Source organism: Globicephala melas, chromosome 3 (genome assembly GCF_963455315.2).
Source record: "Globicephala melas chromosome 3, mGloMel1.2, whole genome shotgun sequence".
Classification (NCBI taxonomy): Eukaryota; Metazoa; Chordata; class Mammalia; order Artiodactyla; family Delphinidae; genus Globicephala; species Globicephala melas.
This window is the reverse complement of record NC_083316.1, coordinates 121,195,585-121,220,785: the sequence shown is the minus strand read 5'-3', so window position 1 is coordinate 121,220,785 and position 25,201 is coordinate 121,195,585. Positions and strand designations below refer to the sequence as shown.

Below are 25,201 nucleotides of genomic sequence, written 5' to 3'. Positions count from 1 at the left end.
TCATCTAGAAACTTTCCAGTGCTCAAGGCATGGGTTCTATGTGACAATTTGCCAAGACTCTCAGAAGAATAGAATATTCTTGAATAAAAACTCAAACAGAAAAATCTCCATATTGGAAGAAAATCCTTGGCAGGCTTGCTCACCTTGCTTCTCCTGATAATGTCCCTTCACTATTTAATGTGGATATTGGTGATTATAATAGGAAATGGCTGGACTGAGAGGACATTGTGAAAATATCACAATTGGGGGCTATAAGATTTAGTAATAATTAACTCCTAATGCTGGTCTTAATATATTCCATTGTTAGTTTTCACAATGCCATTGAATGCCATGATGTCAGCAATGTTCCCTAAAATTCTTGTGGTCATGTATATTCTTTTTTCTGTTATCTCAGTACCCTAAAGAGCTTACAACTTTATGTGGCATGGACATTGAGAAGGTGATTCTAGTGGTAGTAACAGACACACCCAAGGAGTAGCATGTTCATACAATATACACACCCACAGATAGATATTCCTATCATAAGATGGAAAGAAATATTTATACAATAGAGGTTAAGTTCTGTAACTACTGGGCAAAGCCCTTTGCCAAATGCTGGGAATAGAGGAATGAATCAGACCTACTCATTTCTCTTAAATATATCAAGCATAGCAGGGGGTCAGATATACGAAAAAATAATAAAATACATTGGACAATTTTTAATGATTAAGAATTTACATAAATGCCAAATCTGGTAGGGAAGAGGAATCTATTTGACCAAACAAAAGTAACTAACAAAGAACTGAGTACAGGTAAGTGTCAAATATGGGGTGCTGTTAATAAATGTTAGAGAAAATCAGAAGACAGAGGCTCTCAAAATGGTGTTCTCAGAGGAGATAGGATTTTATGTGAGAGATTTATGAAGGAGAAAGCCCCAGACAGGCAATAAGGGGGTTCAGTATTAGTGAATTCATGGTGCGATGCATGATGTTTGTTTCAGGAGAAGTGTGTTCAAGCCTAAAACTAGTGAAAAAAAAATGGTTTGAGGCTAACTTGCAATATGCCTTTGAGAAAAGACTGAGCTCCATTAATCCCTTGCCAGACTTGCTGCCCAGTGCTCACTAGAAATTTTCTTACTTCCTAGATGTCAGGAGTACAAGAACTTGTGCCTACTTATATTATTTCCAAAGTCTTCAGCATTATTCTCCCCAACCACACAAACACATACACTGTTCCCTGGGTTACAGCTCCTATTCTTTTCTTGGTGAAGATTCATCTTTTCAGCTACAAAGCCAACTTGGAATTTCTCAGCTAGTAATTCTGGGCTTCAGATACAGTATTTCCCTTGGCTGGTAACCACCATGAAGTTTTGCTGCAGATTAGGACTTTATTATCATTTTTTCTTCCTACTCTACTCTTTTTCATGTTGCCACACTGTTACCGTAGAATTTAAATCAATAATGCGTTTAGGTAGATAGTTTCTATGGAAAACACAAATCAAGATAGAGGCATAGCATATCTAATTTGCTGTGCACTGTTAGTGTTTGATACAGTGCTTGTAACTGAGAAGGATTCAGCTCCTGTTTTATGCTCTCTTATCATGGTGATTATCATGGAGATTAAGAGAAGCAAAACAAAACACAGCCTTCATTTTGGGGGAAAAAAAGACAAATATGAGTAACAATCACTAAAAAAGACATAGCATTTTTGGAATGGTGTTGATATTTTGAAACTGGTTGTGTCTAAATATAAATCAACATTTTGTTCAAAATCTGAACTATTAATAGTAAAATATCTAATCTAAAACTTTACTCGGTTTTGAAAAAGCTTAAAACACAAAGGCAAGGATGGAGAAAGAAAAATTGGATGATAATTTAGTTTAAAAAAAGAAATCTTGGGCCCTTTATTATTCCATGAAGCTGAGAATTCCTTCAAGATGACTTCTGCAAGTTGCAGATGGACTCTTTTCAAATTGCCCATGAGCATGTGACCTTCTTGAGGACAGCATCAGAGTGAGGCTTGGGCCTCTGTTTACAGTCACCTCCAAAGGTCAAAAAAATTCTAAAAGCCCTCATTTCCCACAATAACCCTTTTATGAACAAAATTCAAGATGGCAGCAATTTTCCAAACTCCATAGAAGAGTTGAAGAATAACTTAAATTTTCTTTAATATTCAAAATTTGTTTATAATTGAGGTAATACAGTCATTGAAAATGGAGAAAAATGAAGAAATACTCAAAATGAAAATATAAAATCACTTGAGATCCCACACTGTTATTAATACTTTGCTAGAGTCTATTCCAGTCTTTTGTTTCTTTATCAATAAATGCATACATAGTATTCATGTATTCATTAATTTACTCAGTAGTATATAATTATTATGGAAGAAAGGTAGGAACAAAGGAAGGAAGGAAGGCCAGCTGAAGGGAGAGAAGGAAAAAAGAAAGGAAGGCAGGAAGGAAGAGAAGGAGTGAGGGAGGGAAGAAGGGAAGGAGGGAGAATATGCTTTGTTTCAGGCATTTATCAAATTTGGTGATAAATAGATCAGACCTAGTCCATACTATTACAAAATTTGACTATCTAGTTTTGATCATTGCTTTTTTTAATAGAATAAAACACTATAAAATACTTGAATCTGTGACTTTTAATAACTGAATACCATTCCATTCTATGAATACCATATTTTATGTATCCATTTCTCTATTTAAAAGACTGATTAGCTTCCAAGTTTTGACTTTTACATGTAGCAATAAAAGAACTATACTTGCTAAGAAACCTCATAACAACTCTGATTATTTCCTTAGGACAGATTTCTAGAACAAGATTACTGGGCTAAACTTTCTAAAGGTTCTTGGTTCCAGTTGTCAACATACTTGGGACAGGAGAATTCAGAACATACATTCCTAGGATGCTGGTAATTCTGACCTCCATCTGTCTGTGTTTTGAAGGAGGAAGGGAAAGGCAGATGTCTTCCCAGTTTGTAAGGATAATAGGTATGAAAGTTCTAGGTTTTTTCTTACGACATTGTTGTTTATTAGTGAAGCCAATTCTCTGCCTGTACAGTCAGTTGGAAAGGTTGCAGAATCAGAGTAGCATTCAGATATTTTTCTGCCTCATGCACATAATGAACAAGGAACTAATTAATTCTGACATTTGAAAGGGTCTTTGATGTCATAATTTAAAAAAAATCCAAAAATATCCGTGTGTTTAACTTTGGAGGGGATAATTCTGATATCATTTTACTCAGATTCACAGCTTCTACCGAAACATCATTCATAGTGCATGTAATCTTGCCTTCAAGTTAAGTTAAGAGGCTTCAACTTAAAACACTCACAGCAAGCAACAACGTGATCAAAACACTGGTTGGATTCTGCATATAAGCGATATCATACGATATTTCTCTTTCTCTGACTTACTTCACACAGTATATCACTTATATGCAGAATCTAAGAAGAAATGATACAAATGAACTTACTTACAAAACAGAAACTGACTCACAGAACTAAAGAACAAACTTATGTTGAGTAATTGAAGAACTGAAGGGATGACTATATCAGTCTTCTATGTAAATTTACATGTGTGGCACTATTGCTAAGGAACACTGATTAACCATTTTCCTCTTAGCACTGGCGTCTCCAAGAGACTTCACCCGGCCATACAGAATGACCATTCATCCATTCTAGGAAAATGATTTACTCTACTATCTCTAGAATATTCCAGATGTGTTCTTGCCTCCATGACTTGGTGACAAAATTCCCCTTCCAGGAATGCCCAAACACTTATGCTCCTGTTTCTAAAACTTCAGCTACAAATGTTCAACTGTCCTAATGTTGCCATATCTGAATTGCAGCTATGTTCTTATTATATATATATGTGTGTGTGTGTGTATTTGACTCACCTAAAAGAAACATAAGTACCTACCAGAGCCATATACTAAGCATTAAAATCTACATGATCATATTAAATATCAAACCTATATTTTAAATAGTTATGTATATATTTAAGTATATATATAACTATTATACTTTTATAAAGGGCATCTGTGTTTTAACTTAAAATTTTATCCTCTACTACCAAAGGTTATCTATGTCACACAGTATTCTGGTCCAGTTCACATTGACTCTAGGCTTTTCTTCCATTTCCAACTCAACTCCCACCTTGTATGGGAAGCCTTCCTTCAGCACTCTAGCCCCTAGTGATATGATGACTTTCAGAGTGCTGTAGTCTGTGTTCTTTTCATTTGTATTAGGCTGGGCCAGGGAGAAGAATGGAAAGGGATTGGACAGAGTGGCCTGCAGGAGCCTTTACTTTTCAAGAACCAGTAATAGCTCAGCAGTTTGTATCTTCATTGTATTGGCCCCAGCACTCAAACAGACTTGATGAGGTCTTTGAAACTGATGTCTTCTGGGAGTGATTCTTTACCCTATTGGGGTTGCAATCCTCTTTTAAGAAGTTCTTGAAAACTGAACTTTCTCCTCCAGAAAGAATATACATGTAGCATAAATGTAGGTACATATTTTCAGGGTATTTAAGGGACCCCCCCCCAAAACCCATCAGTGGAACTCTATTTCCAGGTGTTATGGGCCCCATGTTAAAACAAAACAAAAGAAGCAAAAACAAAAAACCAACCCTGCCAAATAATCGGCATTCAAAAAGAGCTTACTATGTTCCAGACCTGGTACTCAATAATTCACATGCATTAGGCTTTGTATCTTTTAAGTCTTCTCACAATCCCCTATGGTGCATGCTACTGGTATCCCTATTTTACAGAGAGGAGAAAACAAGAGATGGAGAGGAAGTTCAGTAATTTGCTGACGGCCAAACTTCTAGGAAGTTATAGAGGCTGGTTTTGGACTTGGGCAGTTTGAATCACTCCCTTAGCCATACTCTTATTGCCTTTCTTCACTGTGTTACTTGTGCTTAATCATGATGAGGGGTGAATAGCACATACATTTGGTGAGGGAGTATGCTACCAGAAACCTGGGTGATTGACAACAGCACCAGATGTTACTGTTACAAATTCTTCCTCCAAGAATGGAAATCATCCATTCTGAGATACACAGAAAATAAGGATAGATTTGAAAGAGCCCAGGTGGTAATTAACACCCTCCCTACTACTTTTTACCCAGAGACTTACTCAGTTTCTATTTTCTAAGATGAAGTTTTAAAAAAATATAGTAGAATAAAATTTGTCTTCATTCTAGTTGTAACATATTCTAATTTTAAGAGATCACAGGTTAATTAAATTCATTTAAAAACAACTTTTGGGTACTACCTTAATTAACCTTCCAGATTTCCTTGTTATTCTGCTTCTATTCAGTGCTATCAGTCTGCCAGAGTGAGGGTTAGAAACCCGCACCTTGTCAGGTAGGAGGGGAGGGTGGGAAATAGCATTTGTTCCTCGATTTGATTAATGGAGCTCATTAACTGTCAAATATAAGTCACGAGCAGTCCATCAGAAGAGAACAGCAACACCAGTGACATTTATTACATGGCTAGTGTTCAGAGGGTCCTTAGAAACCAATTTCCATTCTTATAGCTTCTGTCCCTAAAATGGGACTTCTCTAGGATTCATAAGCAAGCCTGATCAAAATGCCAAAGAAAGAAATGAGAAAGAAGAGAAAAAAGGCCTTAAGATAACCAAAGCACAAAACCAACCCCAAACACTCAAGGCAGAGATACAGCAGCAAAATTGTCAGCTGCTTCCCTTTATACCGGCTGAGCCTGGGTGTTATTTACACAGTTTCAGAAGAGTTGCTGTTTTGGGGTTTTCCTGTGACTTCACAAAGACACTGGGCATCAAAGATGTTTGGTTGATGGTCCCAAAACAGTGGAAACTGACACTGTTTTTCTGAATTGATCACTATATTCATACGTGTCTGTTTTCCCTACTTTCCTAAAATGCTTCCAGACCACGAACTTGAATGAGGACTTGGCCTGACTACACAATGGGCTGATGTTTCAAGTGCAAAACCTCAGTGCAGTGAACCAGGCAATCCTCTGAAAGCATTTATGCTCTCTAGCAGTGTGGCAAGACTTTTTCTTCTTTTAAACTCATAAATAAGTATCAGGAAAGGGTGCTTCTCCTAAGTGATCCGTGGTTTACCCAGAGAAATGGATATGGAATGAAATCAAAGTTTTGATTTCTATAGCGATGGAATCCTTTAAAACCTGGCCTCTAGTTCTCATTTGCCACCAAACCAGCTGCGAGTCTTATTTTCCTTACCTACAGTGTGAATGTATTGGATGTATTTACAGCCTCTTCTGGCTCGAAAATTATATGGCTTTCTGATTATCGGTAGTTTTGTATCAGTCTTTGTTCTATTATTTTACAACACCGTGAAGTGGGTATTGTTATTTCCCCCATTTATAGAGGAGTAAACTGAGGTACAGAAATGTGAAGTAACTCTCGTAAGGGCACCAAGTTAGTAAATGCACAAGGCAGGAGATGAACAGATCCTGTTGGCTTAACCAGTAGGTTGTTTCTAAGATCTTTTCTAGCTCTAATGGTCTATGATTCAAAGCTACGTGAACTGCAACTTTTCTTTAAGTTACTATCATTGGCTAGCCTGGGGAGATTTTAATAAAATGTAACAGTCACAACTTATTCCTCAGTCTCCTCCAACCTCTTCTGTTCACAACGGAAAGTGATAATGGGACAAAGCCAGAGGACTCTATGAATTCCCAGTGCCCCCTTGGTTTCTCCTGCCTCTGAAGAGCAGAGAAATGAACCAGGAAATGGGAGAATTGCTGCGTTACTCTAAAACAACTTCAAGGAAGTATCTTTAACTTGAAGGAAAGATGGGTCAAGAAGTACAATTTCCTGAAAAAATATCAATACCTTAGAACAGAGGTCTTCAAATTTTGAAAGGCATTAGAATTACCTATGGAGTTACTAGAAATGCATGTTCATGGGCACCACCATGGAGATTCTGATCTGATATGTGGGACTCAAGTGTCTGAATTTTTATCAAACTCTCTAGGTCATTCTGATGCAACTAAATAACATTAAAGAAAACCTGTCCTACAGACTCTCTGGAGTTCATTTGAGCTGCTATGACAAAATACCATAGACCGATTAGCTTATAAACAGCAGAAATGTATTTATCACAGTTCTGGACACTGGAAGTCTGAGATCAGGATGCAAGTATGGTTGGGTGAGGGCTCTCGACTGGTTTCAGACTTTTCTTTGTATCCTCACACAGCCAAAAAGGCTAGGACTCTCTCTGGGTCCTCTTATTAGACACTAATCCCACTCATAAGAATCCAGTCTCATGGTTTATGCTCCTCCCAAAGGCCCCAGCTCCTAATACCATCATCTTTGGGGGTTAGGATTTCAACATCTGAATTTTGTGGGGTCACAAACATTCAGACCATAGCCGGCAGTGTAGCCAGTTGGTCTTGAAATAGTTCTGTGCTGTCTTTGAGGTCTTCCCATAGATTTTTACACTCTTAAGTCAAAATTCAAGGTTGATGTGTTCATCTTCCTTCTTGCCATCTCTACCTGGCTGTCTCTTAGTCATCTCATATTTAGCTTAACACAAAGCTTTTGAGTTTTTCTCCCCTGAGTATTGTTCTCCACGTCTTCCCCAACCCTGATGATTAAAACAAAAAATCAGTAAATCCTCTGTGCCTCCTCCTGTCCTGCCCATACTTTGACTTTCCTACTCTCCATCCCTTCCTCCAACTTCTAACCTACCTCCAAAAGAGATCTTTTGTTTACTTTTCTCCACTGCCACTATCATCATGTTAGTCCAAGCCAACACTATATGTTACCTGGATTTCTGGTCTTCCTGATTCCAGTCTTTCCCTGCAACTGACCTTCTACATAGTAGCTAGTGATTTTTCAAATATGTTAATCAGACAACAACATTTTTCCCACTTGAATCACACTAATGGCCTCTCATTGAAAATAGAATGAAATTCACACTCCTTAGCATGGCCTGCTAAGCCATGAATGGCTGCTCCCTGCCCAGCTCCAGACATACCAGCTTTCTATCAGCATGTAGGCTGAGCCTTTCCCTCTGCCCAGGGCTGCTATGCTCATGATGTCATCTGCCTGCAAGGTTTTCCCACTGAATCACTTCTGATCCTTTAGATCCCGGGTGAATTGTCATCAACTCAGAGAGGTGGGTCTTGACTTCTCTGGACACTTTCTACCTCATAATCTCTTCCACAAGTTATTTGCATTTCCTTCATAGCATTTATCTCTATCTAAAATTGTTTATTGCCTGTTTCCCCCAACAGAAGGTAACCACCATGGAGTCAGAAACTTCATGTGTCTTGTTCTCCATTGTACCTCAGTGCCTAGCACCATACCTGGCACTTAGCAAAGACATGACAAATATTTATTGCATTTAAATCCTGTGTTAATAATTGTTTGAATATTTCCTTCTTTAAAAATATGTAAAAATGGGATTATGTGGATAAAGGTATAATTAATCTAGAAGGTAAAATTCTGGAAAAACAAAAGAGTAGATTTTGTGCAGTATATCTCCTTTATCTCTTAAAATCCCACACAGCAGAATCTTGTAAACTAGGAGAGCCCTTCCACATTAGTCCTATCCATGCTGATTATATCTAAGCTGAGTGTATTTCTTAACTCATGGCTCTCTCTTCTCAAGGCAAAAGGCAGCTGATCTCCTGATTCATAACCCAGCCCACTGTGCTCAGGGTGGCCTCCCCAGCCTGGATATAGAGGGTTCACTGAACATAATGAAAGATACTTGGCTCTAAGCAATTACAAAAACAAATGATGATGAACTGCTTTGTGCTCTCCTCTGCTGTGAAACTCCTTATCTGCTGTTAGCTCACAAAGCACCCTGTTGTGGAAATGTGATTGCACTTTGAATGATCGGATGAATGAAACACAGGTAGATTCCTCCAAAGACTGCATGAGGGTAATTCTCTTTGCTTAAGTGTTACAGACAAATTAAGTTCAAATTCTTTCAAACAACAGAATGTTACTTTTTCCCCCTTAGCTCAGATTTAAGAATTAGCTCAAATATAAATCTCTTTGCAAGCTGCCACTTTGTATTTTGAAAGACTTTAAGCATGCTCCCCCTCTATGCCAGAGGGGCCAAGTGAAAAAGTAGTAATTAAAAATCTTTTTATTTTTGCAGTTATTTTGGGGTTGTTGTTTTCTTGGCCCCAGTACATTCTCCCTTCCTCTGGTAGGACATCTTGATTTTGCTTTAGCAAAGAATCCTTCCCTAACTCTTACTCCAAGTGATTTAGCTAGGATAAATCCACCCTGGGTGTAAGAATGGAAACAATTCATAAACTGTTCCAATCAGATTGTTTCTCCCTGGAATTTTAATCTCGAGTAGAGTAACTCAACCATTGAAAATGGTAGTATGTGATGGTGGTCCAGAAGAGAGTTTTCATTGGTTTCTGTTACTAAAGTTTCCAGAGCTCCTGGCTCCTGTGTTTTCAGAGACCTGTTTCTTAAGCTTTTCGTTTAACTGTAAGAGGTATTCCATGTTACTACACTTGTTCTGATTATCTATTGACACTCCACTGCAGAGTTCAGTGGCATAAAATAATGATTTTTATTAAACCTATGGTTCTCTAAGTTAGGAATTAGGGCCGGCACAGAGTAGGTGGCTAGTTTCTGCTCCACCATGACTGGGCCCTCAGTCCAGTAGGTACTGTACACCTGTAATAATTTTGTAGCCACCTCCTACTGCTGTTGTGGCAAGCTCAAGTGTTGTGAGTACCTGTTGAAAACACCGGGTGATGCTAGTCACCTCCAGGTGAGCAGTTCGTCTCTCCAGTACATTGTGCATCACGATAAAAGTGATCTCTCATGATTCTCTCATATTTTTCATCGCATTTAGTGCAATACCGTAAACCTTGAGTAACACCATGGAACCCGTATTGAAGTGCCACTAATGATGCCGGAAGTGCTTCCGAGAAGCAGAGAAAAGTCAAGGCATTACAAGAAAAAGCTAAATTGCTGGATATGCACTGTAGATTGAGGTCTGCAACTTCAGTTGCCCACCATCTCAAGATAAAGGAACCCAGCATAAAGACCTAAATAAAAAGAGGAAAGGAAAGTCGTTAAGCTGTCGCTGAAGCTATGCCAGCAGGCACGAAAGCCTTGCACATTTTGTGAAATACCTTTGTTATCTTGTATCAAAAATCTGGGTGCAGGATTGCTGTAAGAAAGGCATACCTATAGATCCTCATACGATTTGAGAAAAAGTGAAGTCATTACATGACAACTTAAAGCAAAAAGAAGATGAAGCGTCTAAAGCGGAGAACTGGATTATAGCAAAGGATGGGGTTTGATAACTTTAGAAAGAGTTTTGGCTTAAAAACATGTCAGGATGATGGGAGAAGAAACTTCTGCTGACCAAGAGGCAGCAGACAAGTTCCCAGATGCCATTAAGAAAATTAACGAGGAGAAAGGATGTCTGCCTGAATAAGCTGTAAATGTAGACGAAAGTGCCCTATTCTGGAGTAAAAAATGCCACAAAAGACACTTATTAATAAGGAAGAGAAGCAAGCACCTGGATTGAAGGCAGGAGGGATAGGGTAACACTACTGTTTTGTGCAAATGCATTCAGATTTATGATCATGATCGCCCTTATCTATAAAGCTGTTAACCCTTGAGCCTTGAAGGGAAAAGATAAACACCAGCTGCCAGGCTTTTGGTTGTACAGTATGACGGCCTGGACAATGAGAACCCTTTTTCTGGATTGTTTCCACTGATGCTCTGTCCCTGAAGTTGGAAGTACCTTACCAGTAAGGGACTCCTTTTAAAGTTCTTTTGATATTGGACAATGCTCTTGGCCACCCAGGACCCCATAAGTTCAACATTTAAGGCACTGAGGCGGTCTACTTGCCCCCAAATATAATGTCTCTAATTCAGCCTCTAGATCAGGGGCTTATAAGGATCTTTAAGGCTCATTACACACAGTACTCTATGGAAAGGATTCTCAACAACATGGAAGAGAACCCTGATAGACAGAACATCATGAAAGTCTGGAAGGATTACACCAGTGGAGATACCATAATTTATAGAAAAATCTGTGAAAGCCATCAAGCCCCAAACAACAAATTCCTGCTGGAGAAAACTGTGTCCAGATGATGTACATGACTTCACAGGATGTATGACAGAGCCAATTAGGAGAATCATGAAAGATTATGGATATGACAAAAAATGTGGGGAGTGAATGGTTTCAAGATATGGATCTTGGAGAAATTCAAGAGCTAATAAACACCACACCAGGGACCTCCTGTACCACAGAGACCAAGACAGTCTGCATTAGAAGGGTAAGAGAAATGGCTACAAGGTGACTGTATTTCACCTCCCTCAGACCAGTGCAGCACCACATGGAGAGGCTCTTCCCTGAGCCTCTGGTTTCTCCAGTGGGAAAAGAGAAGCCGGGAGAACAACCAGCACTCCCAAAGCTGCCCAGCACTGTGGGTTGCTTCGTGGAAGCCCCTATTCTGATCTTGCACCACAAGAATTGCAGAGGAATCTGCAATATGATTGTGAAGGAGAAAGGGGGAGGGGCTTGAACAACCAGTAGCTCTTGGCAGACAGAGTTCATTCCTGTAGAGCCCAAGTAGTAATTGCAAACAGTGGCTTTACTCATCTGCAGATCCAAGTTGGGGGCACACTCTGACCGGGGAACTCAGCTGGGAGCAGACCTGCCTGATTTATAAAGGTCCTCAAGTTTTGCTAGCCCTAGAGCTCAAGTTTGCCCATATCTAGGCAAGGAGCTCAATGACAGCCCCATCCACTGTGGAGTGTCTTCTGGCCCTAGCTGACTGGAAGGGCTGGTGACAACTCCTGGAAGCAGTGCAGCCCAGAGGCACTTGAGCTGAAAAGTGAGTGGGCAGAGCTGATCATCCCCAGAGCAAAACCAGTACTGGGCCTGGAGTGTTCTGGTGTTACACACAGGCAGGGAGATTAAATCATAGCCAAGGCTGAGGGTAACACCCAGCCTCTCCCAAGCAGAGAGCTTATTTGGGAAATTGAGAGTAGCCTGGAGTGGCCACTCCTCCTCCACCCAGGCAAGTGAGCTGAGACACAGCACCACCCACTGTGGAGAGTGGCCCCATCTGACTAGAAGGGCTGGTGACAACTCCTGGAAGCTGTGCGGCCCAGTGGCACTTGAGCCTATAGGTAGGCAGGCAGAGCTAAGGGTTTGCAGGACAAAGCCAGTAGTCCTGCTTGATCAGGGAACTTGGGAAGTGGGTCAGCTTGAGGTAAGAAAACAAAGAGCTTTAGCAGCTTTAGGGCTGTTTTTCCCACTGCATCCAGGCAGGGAATGTAATTTGTAGTCCCACTCATTGCTGAATATAGCCTTTAGCCTGTTCAAATAGGTAACCTAACCCATGCAACATATGGGAAGCTGCATAGCCCATTCAACAGCCCTATGTCCAGTGGCACTTGAAAAATCCATGGCTACCTCCATCTTCAGAGCAAACATGGTGACCTCAACTGACCACGGAATTAAGTGCACACTCTGGCCTGGTTCAGGTTCCCAAATAATGAGGTGTATGGGCCCTGAGTCCTGTCCTGCTGTTCTGCCAGGTCAGGAAAGATAATTCATAGGCCCATTTACTACTGAATATGGTACCCAGTCCTGACAGTCTAGTAAGCCTGACCAGAGAATCCAGGCAACTGTGGAGCCCATCCTACAGCCCCACTTGGGTAGGGAACCATCCCATCAGTCCTCTACAACTATTGTCAGCCAGTGATCCTCCCCACCCCCATCCCCATCCTCAGAGTTTGAACAGTTGCCTCACCCTAAAATAGACCATAACAGTAGGTCCCAACTGCCCAAGGACATTACCAGCAGACACACCCAAAACCCAAACTGAGCTGACTGATGAAGAACTGTCCCTGCCAAAGCAAACCTATAAAGTCTGGAAGAGGAACCCGATTAATCAAATATGTAGATACAAGTGTAAGGATACAAGGATCACAAAAAATCAGGTAAATATTATGCCACCAAAAGAAACTAATAAAGCTTCAATAACTGATCCTAAAGAAAAGCAAATTTATGAATTATCAGACAAAGAATTTCGAATAATCCTCTTAAGGAAGTCTAGTGAACTACAAGAAAACACAAACAGATAACTAAACAAAAGTAGGAAAATAATGCATGAACAAAATGAGAAGCTCAATAAGGAAATAGCAACCATGAAAACAAAACAACAGGGCTTCCCTGGTGGCGCAGTGGTTGAGAGTCCACCTGCCGATGCAGGGGACATGGGTTCGTGCCCCAGTCCAGGAAGATCCCACATGCCACGGAGCGGCTGGGCCTGTGAACCATGGCTGCTGAGCCTGTGCGTCCGGAGCCTATGCTCCACAACGGGAGAGGCCACAACAGTGAGAGGCCCGCGTACCGCAAAAAAAAGAAAAAGAAAAATAAAGAAGAAGAGTAGAGACAGCCTATGGGAATAATGGGACACAATGAATAGAAGTAATATTTGCATTATAAAAATTTCAGAAGGATAATAGAAAAAGAAAGGAACAGAAAGTATATTTAAAGTAATAAAGGCTGAAAACTTACTGAACCTGGGGAGAGAAATGGACATCCAGATCTATGAGGTCCATAAGACCCTAAATAGGTTGAACCTGAACAGGGCTACCTTGAGACACATTACAATTAAATTGTCAAATGTCAAAGACAAAGAAAGAGGTTTAAGATCAGCAACAGAAAAGAGAGGAATTACATACAAGGAACTTCTGTAAGACAATCAGTGGATTTCTCAACAAAAACCCTTTAAGGCAAGAGAGAAAGGGATAACATAGTCAAACTACTGTAAGAAAATAACTCTTAACGAAGAATTCTGTGTCTGGTGAAGCTGTCCTTCAGAAACAAAGGAGAGATAAAGACTTCCTTAAACCAACAAAAGCTGAGGGAGCGCTTACCCCAGACCTGACTTACAAGAAATGCGACAGGAAGTTCTCTGAGTAGAAGTAAAAGAATGCTAATTAACATCATAAAAACATAAAAAGGTAGTGTAAATCTCACTGGTAATGGTAAATATATAGTCGTAGTTAATTCTACAATATGGTAATAGCAGTGTGTAAGTCACACACAACTTTAGTTTGAACATTAAAAAATAGCAGTAAAAATAACCATAACTACAACAATCTATTATTAGTAACACAATGTAAAAAACAATGTACATCATAACAAAAATAACCTAAAATGTGAAGGAAAGGAGAAGTAAAACTGTAAATTTTATGAATTCTATTGAAGTTATCAGTTTAAAATAAGGTATTATAAATTTAAGATATTTTATGTAAGCATCATTGTAACCACAAGGGAAAATCGTCTATTAATTACACAAGAGAACATGGTAAAGAGGTCAAAGTACACTGATACCAGAAGACATCAAAACACACACAAACACAAAGATATCAGGTTAAGAAATAAGAAACAATAGATCTATAACACAGTTAACAAAATGGCAATAGTAGGCCCCTACCTATCAATAATTACTTTAAATGTAAACAGATTGAACTTATTTAAATAAACAAATAAATAAATGTAAAAAATATAGAATGGATTAAAAAAATAATATCCAACAATATCCTTCCTACAAGAGATTCACTTTAGCCTTAAAGACATACATAGACTGAAGTTGAAGGTATGGAAAGAGACATTTCAAGCAAATGGTAAACCTAAAAAGAAAAAAAAAGCCAGGATGACTGTACTTATATCAAAAAATATAGACTTTAAATCAAAAATGGTAAAAAGACAAAAAAGTCATTATATAATGAGAAACGGTTCAACCCATCAGGAAGCTATAACAATTGCAAATATTTATGTGCCCGACATTAGAGAAGCTAAATACATAAAGCAAAAACTAACAGAGATAAAAAGAGAAATTAACAGTAATATGATTAAGAGTTGGGGATTTTAATACCCCATTCTCACTATAGACCAAATAGACCTAACAGACATATACAGAACATTCTGTCCAACAACGGAATACATATTCTTCTCAAGTACACATGGAACATTTTCTAAAATAGACCATATATAGTCCACAACACGAATGTTACCAAATTCAAGAAGACTAAAATCATACCAAGTTTCTTCTCTGACTACAATCGCATGAAACTAGAAATCAATACAAGGGGAAAACTGGAAAATTCATAAACATATGGAAATTAATCAACACCTTCTTGAACAACGAATGGATCAAAGAATAAATTAAAGAGGGTGTAAGAAAGTTTCCTGAGACACAAAAATGGAAATACTACACACCAGAACTCGTGGGATGAAGCAAAAGCAGTTCTAAGAGGCAAGTTCATAACAACAAATGTCTACATTAAGAAACAAGAAGGATTCCAAATAAATAAACTAACTCTATTCCTTAAGGAAATAGCAAAAGAAGAACAAACTAAGACCAAAGTTAGCAGGAGAAATGAAACAATAAAGATTATTATTATTAAAAAGTACAGAAATAAATGAAATTGAGAACAGAAAAACAATAGAAAAGTTTAACCAAACTAAGAGCTGGTTCTTTGAAAAGATTAACAAAACTGACAAACTTTTACCTAGACTGACTGAGGAAAAAGAGAAAGGACCCAAATCAACAAAATTATAAATAAATTAAAAAATGGAGACATTACAATTGATACCACAGAAATTCAAAGGATGACAAGAGCTACTATAAACAACTATATGCCAAGAAACTGGACAGCCTAGAAGAAATTTTAAAAATTCTTAGAAGCACACAATTTACTAAGACTGAATCAGGAAGAAGTAGAAAATCTGAATAAACCAATTACTAGTAAGGAAATTGAATCAGAGATCACAAATCGCCCAGTGAAGAAAAGCCCAGGACCAGATGGTTTCATTGGTGAATTTTACCAAACGTTTAAAAAATAATTAATATCAATTCTTCTCAATCTCGTCCAAAATATCAAAAGGTGGGGAGGGGACACTCCCAAACCCATTGTATGAGGCCAGCATTATCCTGACACCAACACCGGAAAAACATGACTAGAAAAGAAAACTACAGAGGCCAATATCCCTGATGAATACAGATGTAAAAATCCTTAATAAAATACCAGCAAATTGAATTTAGCAGCACATGAAAGGAATCATACACCATGATCGAATGGGATATATCTCTGGGATTCAAGGATGCAACATACATGAATCGATCAATGTGATACAGCACATTAATAGAATGAAAGAAAAAATCATCTGATCATCTCAATTGATACAGAAAAAAAGCACTTGACAAAATTCAGCATTCATTCATGGTAAAAACTGAACTATTAAAGAACATATTAAAGGCCATATATGATGTGCCCACAGCTAACATGATACTCAATGGTGAAAGGTTGAAACCTTTTCCTCTAGGATCAGGAACAAGCCAAGGTTTCCCACTCTCACCACTCTTATTCAGCATAGTATTAGAAGTCCTAGCTAGAGCAATCAGGCAACAAAAAGAAATGAAAGGTATCAGGACTGGAAAGGAAGAATTAAAATTGTCTCTATTTGTAGATTACATGATTTTATATATAGAAAATCCTAAAGACTCAACCAAAAACTGGATAGATCTAATCAATTCAGTAAAGTTGCAGGATACAAAACTAACATATAAAAATCATTAATCTTTCTATACACTAACAATGAACTTTCTGAAAAAGAAATAAAGAAATTTATCCCATTTACAACAGCACCAAAAACAATAAAATACTCAGGAATAAATTTAAATATGGAGGTAAAACTTATGTACTCTGGAAACTATAAGACGCTGATGAAAGAAATGAAAGAAGACAAAAATAAATGGAAAGTCATCCATGTACATGGATTGGAAAGATTAGTGTTGTTAAAATGACAATACTACCAAAAACTATCTATATATTGAATGCAATCCCTATCAAGATTGCAATGGTATTTTTTTTACAGAAGTAGAGAAAAGCACTTCTAAAATTTATATGAACCACAAAACACCCTGAATAGCCAAAGAAATCCTGAGAATGAAGAACGAAGCAGGAGGCATCACACTTCCTGAGTTCAAGCTATACTACAAACCTATAGTCATTAAAACAGTATGGTACTGGCATTAAAAACAGACAAAGAAACTAATGGAACAGAATCAAGAGCCCAGAGATAAACCCAAGAATATACAGTCAACTAATATTTGACAAAGGAGTCAAGAATACTACAGTATTCTGTACAGTTCAGTACAGCTAAGGTTTAGAGTGAGAGAGCCTCGTTGGTGGTGTAGTTGCCAATGGAGATTTAGGAAGGGGCAAGCTGTGACAGGCTCCAGACCATCACTGTTTTCCATACCATCTAATGCAAAAAGTGGGAAGTGTGCTGTTGTTTGTGCTTTTGCTGGAAGGGCTCCTTTTGACAGCCCATAAAGCCATGATTGATGCGCAAAATAATATTTCTCAGGACTTCCCTGGTGACACAGTGGTTAAGAATCTGCCTACCAATGCAGGTGACGTGGGTTCGAGCCCTGGTCCAGGAAGATCCCACATGCCATGGAACAACTAAGCCTGTGTGCCACAACTACTGAGCCTGCCCTCTAGAGCCCGCGAGCCACAACTACTGAACTCATGCACCACAACTACTGAAGCCTGTGTGCCTAGAGCCCATGCTCTGCAATGAGAAGCCAGCTCAATGAGAAGACTGTGCACTGCAACAAAGAGTAGTCCCTGCTCGCCACAACTAGAGAAAAGCAACAAAGATCCAACACAGCTAAAAATAAATACATAAATAATAAAATAAATTAAAAAATAATATTTCTCAGCTTTTGCCACCTTGCTATATAGTTCCCACATGTGCTTAAGGGAAAATTTGAATCACCAGAGTCATTGATAAGCTTAGAATATACTATTCTTGAAAGGTTCTGAGAAGAGCTGGTCATCCTTATTTCTCTGCCTCAGACAGATTTTTGGAGAAACATTTTAGTGTTTGCATGACCTTTAATCAGATATACTGCACTTTTTAATTTATTTTTATTTATTAAAATTTTTTTAACATCTTTATTGGAGTATAATTGCTTTACAGTGGTGTATTAGTTTCTGCTTTATAACAAAGTGAATCAGCTATACATATACATATGTCCCCATATCTCCTACCTCTTGGGTGTCCCTCCCATCCTCCCTATCCCACCCATCTAGGTGGTCACAAAGCACTGAGCTGATCTCCCTGTGCTATGCAGCTGATTCCCACTAGCTATCTTTTTTACATTTGGTAGTGTATATATTTCCATGCCACTCTCTCACTTCCTCCCAGCTTACCCCTCCCCCTCCCCGTGTCCTCAAGTCCATTCTCTAGTAGGTCTGCGTCTTTATTCCCATCTTGCCCCCAGGTTCTTCATGACCTTTTTTTTTTTTTAATATTCCATATATATGTGTTAGCATACGGTATTTGTTTTTCTCTTTCTGACTTACTTCACTCTGTATGACAGACTCTGGGTCCATCCACCTCACTACAAATAACAATTTCACTTCTTTTTATAGCTGAGTAATATTCCATTGTATATATGTGCCACAGCTTCTTTATCCATTCATCTGTCCATGGACACTTAGGTTGCTTCCATGTGCTGGCTATTGTAAACAGAGCTGCAATGAACATTGTGGTACATGACTCTTTTTGAATTGCGGTTTTCTCAGGGTATATGCCCAGTAGTGGGACTGCTGGGTCATATGGTAGTTCTATTTTTAGTTTTTTAAGGAACCTCCATACTGTTCTCCATAGTGGCATCAATTTACATTCCCACCAACAGACTGCACTTTTTTAGATCCCAGTAAATTACTGCCTTCCTGTAAGTACTGGAGGGACTTAACGGTACCATTAAGAAATGCATAAGTATCATGTTTTTATTTTTTTCTTCATGCAGGTTTTATTCCTGCCAGAAACTTTTTTTTTCAGTTTTGCCTATGGAAATTAAGCATGATTTAATTAGCAATAAAAGTTTTCCAAGTTATCTTCCTTCTGGGTCTAATGTAATTCCTAGAGCCCTTCTTATGCTATAAAAGGACTGGGTTCTTCAAAATCTCTCCTTCTTAATCATCACTAGCTTATTAGCATCACCTCTCTTCAGTCTTCTTTTTTTTCTCTTCCTCTGAAGAATAGTGACACTGATCTGAAAATCAGGACACATTTCCACATAACTGAACATTCTTTACTAGATGTCATATCCAACTTCAAAGTATGAGAATTGCATTCCTATATTAGCTAGGACTGTCTTGTTTCAAGTGACAGAAATGAATTCAACCTGGTTTGAGCAAACAAAAGACATTTATTGGGTTCCTCCAATGGAAGAGTCCAGAGTGTCCTACTTCAGGCCTGGTTGGGTCCAGGGACTCAAATTACATTGCAGTCTCTCTCCCCAGCTCTTGGCTCTGCTTTGCTCTGTGTTAACTTCAATTTTAAAAGGTTCTTACCATGTGGTGGCTATTTGTGTCCTGGGGAGGCAATATTCCTACTGGCTAGGAAGTGGACATATGTAGATAGAAGTGGTTTCATGAAAAACCAAGGTTTTGCTACTAAGTAAAGGGGGATGGATGACAGAGAGGCAAAAATGACAGATTTCCCTATACAATTACTTTTATTAAAAGTTTTAAGATTTATGATACCTAAAATACAGTAAAATCATCATCTTATTTTACAGACATGGTAAGGCCTCATAATTTAGTCATTGTATTTTTGAGGTCCCAGGATTTCAAATTATGTGATATATAAACTTTGAAACTCATGTAAAGAGTTCTACAGTTTCCACAGGGGAATTTTGTCTAAACAGTGAGGTTATTAAATAAAAAATTCCTTTGTCTCCATTTCTTCAGACACATTGCTAACATTTTCATAAGGATGATATAGTTCTGATTTGGGGAAGACAAGAACCTGATAAATTTTCTTAGCAGTCTTTTAAGCCCTGATCTCATTTTCTTAGCAGTCTTTTCTGTGCCTAAAAGGAGTCTATTATCCTTTGCTTCATTACGTATGTCCACATGTAATGCAAGAGCATTTTCTGGTAGGTGCATCTAAAACTCCACAGGATACCTATCAACACCCAGGGCTCTGCCTGCAGAGGGATCCCTAACAGTTCATTTTACCTCTCTTGGAGCAATAGGAACGTATTTTGCCACCCTCACTAATTGAAAGAAACTGGACACTTCTAATGAAATGTTGACATTTCTGCAGGTTACGCAGTATAAAGAAAAAGTCAGATTCTTTTTATTAAAGACAATAAAACATCCTCATTATATCCTCTGACTTTGTAGAATTCCTATCTGTATTCTATGGAATAACATGATTGATGAGTTGAGGTCTTCACTTACAGGAAGCAAATAGTTTTCCCCCTTTTTTCCCTAAATTTAGGATGACTTTGAATCATTTGCCTTGGCCTGTTGTGCACATTAACATTTGCCTCATTCTCTGCTTCTTTGCAGCAAGCCATTGAATGCTGGCCTCACTTCTTCATCCAACTTGCTTTTGAAGATGAGATTTCAGTTTCCTGAATGAATGCCTTTGGTCCTGTTCTTTTCAGGTAAAATGTAAATAGCTAATTAGCAGCTCTCTCGTCTTCATGATCTTAGGGTTTTGCATATGAGTTATGGAGAGGATTCAGAATTATTATTATTTTTGAGCTAATTATCCAAGTTGATTAGAGAAGACTTTAAAAATTAAAAAAAAAAACGAAACTCTCCCTGTTTATTACCAATGAGTGCCATCTGGAGCTGTTGGGAGAGATGAGAGTGATTTGGTGCTTTGATTAGGTCACATGATTGGCCACCAGCACTGATAATCACATCATTAATGGCATATGGACAGAGGAAATTACCTGCAGCAAGAGGAGAGAACAGAGGGCGAGACCATTTTCCACCCTGACCTTTAGCACACAGCTCCTCAAGGAGAGAGCGAGGAAAGGTGGATGCACAGAGAAGACCTCAGTAATGTGCCACACAGTATAAATGGATCCATAGCTCCAGGGTGGGCTCCCCGGTGGCTAAACAAACACGTCATACCTGACCACTGGGCAGAGTATAAGAACAGCTACCATCTGCTCTGAGTTTACTAGATCCAAGGTGCTGTGCAACATATTCTACAACATCAATTTGTTCTTTAATCTCACAACAACAATACCAGGGATTACTATTGCCTCCATTTCATATATGACAAACCGAGTCTAACAGACATTAAGTAACTTGGTGAAGTTCACACAGCTAGCTGGTGAGTGGCAGACTTGAAGTTTGAATCCAGATCCACTTAATGTCAAACCCGGTTCTTATCCACCGGATCCACCAATTCCAGGAGGCTACTGGTAGATGGACCCATAGAAGGGCAGATAATAAGCTTGAGACTCATGGTGTTTTTGTCCACTTATATTCCCTTCACTGGGGACAGTGTGAGCTTTCTGAGGGGGCATCAGATGAGTCAGCACATAATAATAATGATAAAACTTCAAAGCCTAATATTTATAGTACTTCCCATATAATGTGTCATCATTTGATCCTCTCATGTACCCTCTAAGAAAGGAAGCTCTATTAAGTGATTCAGGAAGGGCTGCCCTTGGCCCAATACTACTATACTATCCACTGTACACAAAGTGGAATGGAGACATAGTATCAAACATGGATGGAGCAGAGTCAGATGTCAATGGTGGGGTGAAAATAATAACTAGAGAAAAAATAATAATAAGAATACTCCCCTCATATTGAGAACTCTGAGCCAAGCTGGGATCTTAGCACTTCACTTATTTTGTTATTTTTAAGTCAACTTTGCTGACATATAATTTACTTATGATGAACGGCATCCATGAAAAGTATATAATTTGATGAATTATGACAGATATGTACACTTGTGAAACAACCACCTCAATCAAGACAGAAGACGTCCGTCATCCCCAGAAGGATACTCATATCCCTTTACAGGCAACTCCACCTTCTACCTTTGTTCTCAGGCCATCGGAGATCAATCTGCTTTTTGCCTCTGTAGGTTAGTTTGCCTTTTTAAAAGAATTTTGTATAAATGGAACAATACACTATGCGCTATTTTGTATCTAGTTACTTTCACTCAGAATAATGATTTTGAAGTCATTCATTTTACTGTGTATAGAGTAGATTATTCTTTTTACATATTAGTAGTATTCTACTGTATGGATATATTTGTCTACCCATGATTTATCTATTGATGGACATTTGTATTGTTTCCAGTATGTGGCTATTCCAAATAAAGATGCAATGAACACTAACATTTATGTCCTTGTGTGTTTTTATTTCTCTGGAAGTAGATACTTATGATGGAATGGCTGAGAAACTGTGTAAGAGACTGCCAAATATTTTCCAAAGTGGTGGTATAATTTTATATTCCCGTAAACAGTGTATGAGAGTTTCAGTTGCTCCACATTCTCATCAACACTTTTTACTTTCTTTTTGATTTTAGACATTCTAATGGGTGTAAAATGGCATCTCACTGTGGTTTTAATATTCAGTTCCTGATGATTAATGATATTGAGTATCTTTTCAGATGATTATTCACCATTCATATATTTTCTTTTGTGAAGTATCGGTTCAAATCTTTTGCAACTTTTTATTAGATTGCTTGTCGGCTTATTATTGAGTTGTAATGGGACTTAATATATTCTCACTAAAATTCTGTTGTCAGCTAAATGTATTCCCAATATTTTTACCATTCTCTTTTGCCTTCTCATTTTCTTAACTCATTACTGACCAGGGGATTTTGCAGAAACTAACACCTGTGGCCATAATATATCTCCAGTCAAAAATGTGTTAATAGTGTCTTTCAAAGAGAAAACTTTTCATTTTGAATAAATCCAATTTATGATTTTTTCTTTTATGTTTGTATCACTTTATTTACTACAGCACATTTAACTTCTCATCCACCTTGTATGATATTGTAATTGTCTGAATTTTTCAGATGATTAAATTAGCTCTCTCAGAGATTATATAAGTTGCCCAAATAACACATCTGTAAGAATGCTAAATTCGAACCACTGACTGCGTGTGAAGTCAGAGGAATGTAGTCATGGGGTTACTAGCAGGAGAATGCAATGGAGATTCAGAAATGTCTGTGTAGGCAAGTGTGAAGATCAGAAACTAGGGCAACATTTTGAATTCTGTTGAAGAGATGATGATTCATTTCCTGGGAGGAGTTTGATATGAGGATCTATCCAGCCCCTCTTCTTGATTGAGATTTTTCCAGGCTGAAGGATAGGAATTTTTGTGCCTGATGCCTGATGCCCAGCTTATAATCACAAGAACTAAGATAAGAAGCAGTGGGTCTCCTTACTACTAGTCCAGTGCTCTGCCCACACCTCTGGGAGAAAATTCCCATCACAGTCATTATCATGATTTCACAGAAAAATCTATGATTAGCTTAGGTAGTTAAACAAAGTTATATTTTTCTTCTTAGAGAGAATACAAATAGGACATAATTTTTCTTTTGAAATATAAATGGCAAGTAGTCTCTTGACTTCACAAGAGTCAAGAAGGATTGAAGAGTCGCTGCCCAACTTGATCCTCCCACAACTCTTCTCAGAGGAAAACTCAAGAAAACCTCCCTTCCCTCCTCATTTCCTATTATTCAGGCAGACATCATAAACTGCAATTTATTACTCCCTCACAATGGCATCCTGCCCTTTCTCCTGCCATATTTCTCTAGCCAACTCGATGCTCAGATCTATTTCGGCAGATGTGAGTTCTGTATTTCTCTTGCCCCTGGCTACCTTTGAATTACCACAGCTCTGCAGCGCTGTAGGTCTATCATCTGAAGGTGTGACAAAGAATATTGTACAACTACCATTGATAGCAACTTTAAATGGAAATTAGATTCTTTCCCTCCTTATTTTTATGTTTAATTTGGGCAAACTACATTTCCAGACATCATGTTCACTGCAATCATCTATCTTTTAGAGAGCAATAGTGGTCCTGCTTGCTTAAGTACCTTGCATTTTTCATATCAGTCTTTCTTTCTTTCTTTCTTTCTCTCTTTTTTTTAGTAGCATACCTGTGCCACACGGAAGGGCATAATGTGCTTTCATGAATCTGACTACTCTTTCAAGCAATAGGAAATGGGAGAGTCACTTACCCTGCTGATGAAATGCACTGCAGTGGTCTGGGGGACTTTAACTCCTGGATTCTATTACAAGAGTTATATGCATCTTCAGGAGAAATGCCCTGGAGCCCAGATAGATCTCTGGAAGACTGAACTTTAAACCTTATAGTATCTTTGAAAATGTAAGGGGGCGGCAGATCTATGGGAACACCAAAAAAGTAACCAGTACACAACCAGTAAACCCTTTGAAATAAAGAAGTCAAATAAGCTGTTTGAATAAACTGAATGCTCAAGTCCACCAGAACAGTAGATCTAACCCAGTGTGAACATCTCAGGTTATCTTTATATGACAAAATGTTTTCTTCATTTATTAGGGGAACAAAGGTCCTTTGGGTCAATCTAACTCTTGCAAAGCTTATAGACAAAAAGAATACTGTTGGGTTTAACGGTCATTCTCAGCTTGCCTCCATCAGCTATATCTTGCCCTTCTCTTCCCTGCTCTTTGTCCCAGGAAGGCTGACCTCTGTGCATTGAATGGCCTAGGCTCTTGCCCTCTGGTCTCTGGTTGAGTTGGACCAATGGGAGACACTGATAGGAGAATGGAGAGTGGGAGGAGACAGAGGGTAGAGCATTTATTCCTCCCTTGCCCTCCCTTCTGCTTTCTTATGGTGCTGGCAGTGACTATGCTCCCCTGCAGTCCTTGCATCTACCAGCCAGCCACTCCATGGCTCCAACTCTTCTGGGTCTGGTAACACCTTTTCCCCTCCTGCTCCTTCAAACCTAGGGCTGATAATGGATTCCCACCGTTGCCATTCTCTGGCTGTCTTATATCTCTAATTGTTTTCTTCAATCCTGTCTATACTTGCATAATTGTCCAATCATGAAATTATTTTTAATTAAATTTTTTTTGCATCTATTTCCTGAAATGATTCAACTTGAGTTTTCTTGATAGAAACTTTTTCTTGACAAGTTGGTTCTTCTCTCAGTGTGATTACTTAGCAAGCTACAAATGCTTATTGCTAATGGTATCTTAAGCATGTTTTGAGCAAATAAAACACACACAAATTCTCTAATAGTCATGAATTGAATAATCACAAATAATGCCATTTATACTCAACCCATTATCTGCCTAGCCTCTTTAGATATTGGAGTTTGTAACCTGCTATGTTGCGTCCCTGGCTTTGAAAAGTCCCA

General features: G+C 38.5%; 1 protein-coding gene across 1 annotated transcript in view; it reads left to right on the top strand.

Moving 5' to 3' along the window:
• PRELID2 (PRELI domain containing 2) overlaps positions 1-22,163 on the top strand; it is a 703,347-nt gene extending 681,184 nt beyond the window's left edge. Inside the window, exons 12-13 of the transcript XR_009563301.1 lie at positions 20,383-20,480; positions 21,782-22,163. The gene's annotated coding sequence lies outside the window, so the exon portion shown is untranslated. The remainder of the gene's footprint in view (positions 1-20,382; positions 20,481-21,781) is intronic.
• The last annotated feature ends 3,038 nt before the right edge of the window (positions 22,164-25,201 follow it).